The sequence below is a fragment of the Podarcis vaucheri genome (assembly GCF_965113315.1).
Source record: "Podarcis vaucheri genome assembly, chromosome: 9".
Taxonomy (NCBI): domain Eukaryota; kingdom Metazoa; phylum Chordata; class Lepidosauria; order Squamata; family Lacertidae; genus Podarcis; species Podarcis vaucheri.
This window is the reverse complement of record NC_138767.1, coordinates 62667015-62672061: the sequence shown is the minus strand read 5'-3', so window position 1 is coordinate 62672061 and position 5047 is coordinate 62667015. Positions and strand designations below refer to the sequence as shown.

Genomic DNA, 5047 nt, shown 5'->3' with positions numbered 1-5047 from the left:
TGCATTTAAAAATGGGTTTATTAGGAGATATTTGCACGAAAATGCTGATTTTCAAAAAATTTAATAATATCACCACAAAATGTGGAGGACTGAATTTCAGACTGGAAAAATGAGAGTCAAAGTCGACATATCCTTCCATCCCTACTTAGGAGTTCTTTGAGTTCTCCTTGGGTCGTGACGAGGATCAGCTGAGGTATCACATCTGTTTTCAAAGCGGGGGAAGAAAATCCAATGTGATAAACTATCTCCAGGCACTTGAATAAAAGTAGTTCTGTGGTCCCTGAGGACAAAGTTATTAGGTCTTTCACAAATGAGCACCAGTTTGACCCCACGCCTATGCAAAATGCTATACGATTTGATATCTCCCTTGAAGGTTGTGGCAGTCAATTGAAAGATGGCATTTACTTTCAGAAGGCCGCCTTTGAAGTATCTCTCTCTCACACTCCTCCCGAATAATCTGATGCAAAAGAGAGTGCCATGTGCAGTGCCCTTTAAAGATGCAGACATTGCAAAGAATGCTGGTTAGCGCACTCAGACCACTACTCACATTCCATGTTTCGCCACACCTGTTTCCAGGGTGGGGATGCAAAACTCTTGGGACTGCCACATCTGAAGCACGGCCTCATCAACCATGCGCTTCACTGGTATAAATTAAATTAGATTGAAAGTGCAAGATAATATTTAACAGGCAGGACAAATCCAACTGTTGTGTGGGAGGGGAAACCTGTTTCAAGTTGATCGGTGTCTCAGGTGTTCCAGAGAAGACCCTCCATTTATGTGGAAATAGATGTTCAGAGCTGATTACTTGAGGGGAAAAGGCTCCACCTGAATATTCAGCAGATTTTTGCTGTTGTGGGTTTGACAAATGTTCCTCCCCCTCTCCCAGCTGTAAACTCTACTGTAGTTGGCTTTGAAGTTCTAAGCACACCTGTGCAGATCGCAAACAAAGTCAGGCTAGACCTCCCACACCCTTGCTCGAAATTCACAATGCAACATGTCAAGTAAGATATGCCCTCCAGTCCCTTGTTTCAAAGCCAAAGCCATACCTGCTAACTTTCTGCGAAGTTTAACCCTCAGTCTGAAAGAAATGCCGGGAGACCAAAAGAGAAAATCACAATGGAGGTATTAGGTACATTAAAGACGGAAAGGTGTGCAGACTGATCAGAGTTGCATAACAACAGCACAATTCATGAGAGCAGAAGTCTCTCTGGGCTCAGTGTCCTGGTTCTAATGTAGAAGGGATATTCCTAAAAACCCCGCAAATAATTTTAGATCCTTGATCAGTAGTTATTTTTGCTTGGCCCAGTATACCTGAAGGAGCATCTCCCATCATTCAGCCTGGACACTGAAGTCCAGCACCGAGGGCCTTCTGGCGGTTCCCTCATTGCGAGAAGCCAAGTTACAGGGAACCAGGCAGAGGGCATTCTCGGTAGTGGCAGTTGCCCTGTGGAACACCCTCCCACCAGATGTTAAGGAAATAAACAACTATCTGACTTTTAGAAGACATCTGAAGGCAGCCCTGTTTAGGGAAGTTTTTAATGTTTGATCTTTTATCGTATTTTTAATGTTCTTTTGGGAAACCCAGCCACATGGGTGGGGTATAAATAATAGTAATTATTATTATTATTATTAGTTGTTGTTGTTAGGAAGTTGACTATGGTATGGGCCAAGGCTTCTCTGAAAATGGCCTAATGTCAAAGGACTTCCAGGTAAACACACACAAAAGTGACAGAGACCAGAAAGAGACTGATTTGCAGAGCTTTTTTTTCAGCTGGACCTTACTGGAACTCAGTTCCAGCATCTCTCAGGTGGGTGCTGTTGCCATTACAAAAGAACAAGGGAGGTGTTCATGGTGAGTCCTGGCTCTGGGGGCACGGCGGCAAGGCCAGGCCAGGCTCCAGATCCCCGGTGACAGGCAGAGTGCACCTGGTTCACGCCCCATCAAAATCATGCTATGTCCCTGTCCGTGAGGAACTTATAGTCCAAAGCTAGACAGTAGTTTTCTCATGTTTTGTTTTATTAAAAAAATGGCACTTTGAATGCACTGTTTATAATATTTAAAAGAAAAAAGAAAAGGCATGGACATTGTTTTAAAATGTTTTCTAAGATTTTGGCACGGAATACAAGAAACTAAAAGTTAGTTATACTACCATTCATGCGATATAAATAAAAAGAAGGAGCGTGGGTGGATCCAAGAGCCAGTTCTGTAACTTGATCCATCGGTATGAACACTCCACACTTGTGGACATTATTTGGCACCATTAAATCATGTCCAGCAGCAAGATAATATCTTCATTTTTAATAAAAGTTTGCAAATTCATGTTTGCATAACGATCTATCACTCTCAGTTCATCATACTAAATTCTTTCACTAATTTAGGCTGAGCTAGATATCTTTTTTTGGGATCTCCAGATAATGTAATATAGCTTTTATGCTTACTATTGTCAGCTCTTCCAGGACTGATCAGGGCAAGGCTTGTTGGGACTAGGTAATCTTCATTGTGCCATTCAAGCTTTAGGTGAGAGGAAGGCCTATAGACCAGGGATGGGGGATTGGGGCCCTCTAGGAGTTGCTAAGCTACAGCTCCCATCATCCCTGGTCATTGGCCATAGCAGCTGGGGCTGACAGGTGTTGGACTCCAACAACATCTGGTTGACTAGATTCTCCATCCTTGTTGTAAACAGTTTGAGACAGGTTGCTAATCCCATAACCCAGAATCCCCCTTTTCTTAGGAACCACGTGATTCTGGAGACACGATCCCAAGTCACTTGCTGCTATATTGCTTCCATATTGTTGGGCTCCTTCAGTGTGAACAACTTGTTTCTGAGGGAGGATGGCAGACTTATAGCTTCTGGACTCATATCAGCATTGGGACCTTATTTGCCTGAGTGGAGTAAACCCCACACAGGATGTAGTTTAGGCGGATGCTTAAAGCACAAGAATTCCATAGGTTCTGGGCTCATCAGGATGTTTGTGTGGAAAGAACCGCATCAAAAAACCGTTAAGAGTTTGGGTGTAATCTTCGACACCTCCCTTTCCATGGAGGCACAGATTGCAGCTATAACAAAGGCGGCATTTTTTAATCTCCGCCAAGCTAAGCAGTTGGCTCCTTACCTCTCTCGCCCTGACCTAGCCTCTGTGATCCATACGACGGTCACCTCCAGACTTGATTATTGTAACTCACTCTATGTGGGGCTGCCCTTGAGAGTGACCCAGAAACTCCAGCGGGTGCAGAATGCCGTGGCGAGACTCCTTATGGGGTCCTCGCCGTGGGATCACATTCACCCGGTACTATACCAGCTGCACTGGCTCCCGGTGGAGTACAGGATCAGGTTTAAGGTGCTGGTTTTAACCTTTAAAGCCCTATATGACCTAGGACCCTTGTATCTATGGGATCGCCTCTCCTTGTATGTCCCACAGACGACCTTCAAACAAAAACATCTTGGAGGTCCCGGGCCACAGGGAGGTTAGGCTGGCCTCAACCAGAGCCAGGGCTTTTTCGGCTGTGGCCCTGATCTGGTGGGAAGCTCCGTCACAAGAGACTAGGGCCCTGTGGGACTTGACATCTTTCCGCAGGGCCTGCAAGACAGAGCTGTTCCACCAGGCCTTTGGCCAAGGCACAGTCTGACCCCCTCCTTTGGTAATCCCCGTAGAACTCTAGCCCAATGGTTGCCATTAATTTGATTCTGATTTGGTTTTAAAATGAATTGATTTTAGAATGCTGTGTTACTTTTATTGTTGTTAGCCGCTCTGAGCCCAGCTTTGGCTGGAGAGGGTGGGATATAAATAAAAATTTATTATTATTATTATTATTATTATTATTATTATTATTGATAGCATCTACCTGCTTCCTTCCAGAACTCTCTGTCTGGGCTTTGAAGCAGTCCCTTGGCCAACCATGCGCCATGCCCACCTTGAGGTCTTTTGCCTATCTGCAGTGTCTCTTCTTTGCTTGGAGGGAGAGAGGTGTGCTCATAAACCTCTAATGGATTCTGCACAAAGGCAAGAGTCGCATCCATTGGTCTGCCCTCGTTTGCTTCTGGCTCCACCCACCATTGCATTGTGTCTTCCGGAAGATTCCTCACAAGGGAATGTGACCTTCAGGCTGGTAAAGTTTTCCCACCCCTGATCTACACACTCCCAAAGCAATGTGGAATGCGCATCGTGGGAAAGCAGTTTCCAAACTCTTGCAGGTAATTGAGGCCAAGCCGTGAGATATTTATTTGTTAATCAAGGCTCGCTAAGGACATGTCCACACCCTGCATTTAAAGCACTCTTATATCACTTTGACAGCTATGGCTTCTCCTCCCAGAGAATCCTGGGAAATGCAGTTAGTTAAGGGTTCTGAGAGTTGTTAAAAGACCCTTAGCAAACTTCATTTCCCATAATTCTCTGGGGAAAGCCATGACTGTTGAAGCGGTGTAAACCTAGGTTGTGGGAGTGACCTAAATCAGGGCAATTCTTGCAGCCACCACAACCTATAACACAAAGCCTACACAAACCTAAGAAAGCTTACTCAGTGCCTTAAAAAAAATGAAATGCACCTTTGTACTAAAGTACATGGCTAAAGTAGAGTCTCTAAAGTCTCTAAAGGCATCACCTTGCCAACAAAGGTCCGTATAGTAAAAGCTATGGTTTTCCCAGTAGTGATGTATGGAAGTGAGAGCTGGACCATAAAGAAGGCTGATCGCCGAAGAATTGATCGCCTATCGAATTATGGTGCTGGAGGAGACTCTTGAGAGTCCCATGGACTGCAAGAAGATCAAACCTCTCCATTCTGAAGGAAATCAGCCCTGAGTGCTCACTGGAAGGACAGACCATGAAGCTTATGCTCCAATACTTCAGCTACCTCATGAGAAGAGAAGACTCCCTGGAAAAGACCCTGATGTTGGGAAAGATGGAGGGCACAAGGAGAAGGGGACGACAGAGGGCGTGATGGTTGGATAGTGTTCTCGAAGCTACCAGCATGAGTTTGACCAAACTGCAGGAGGCAGTGGAAGACAGAAGTGCCTGGTGTGCTCTGTTCCATGGGGTCACGAAAAGTAGG

General features: G+C 45.1%; 1 long non-coding RNA gene across 1 annotated transcript; it reads right to left on the bottom strand.

Moving 5' to 3' along the window:
* LOC309540982 lies at nt 1–1322 on the bottom strand. Its single transcript, XR_014223602.1, has 2 exons — nt 1047–1322; nt 1–254 (listed from the first exon to the last, which is right to left on the bottom strand). It is a non-coding gene; the product is annotated as an uncharacterized lncRNA (long non-coding RNA).
* Between the last annotated feature and the right edge of the window lie 3725 nt (nt 1323–5047).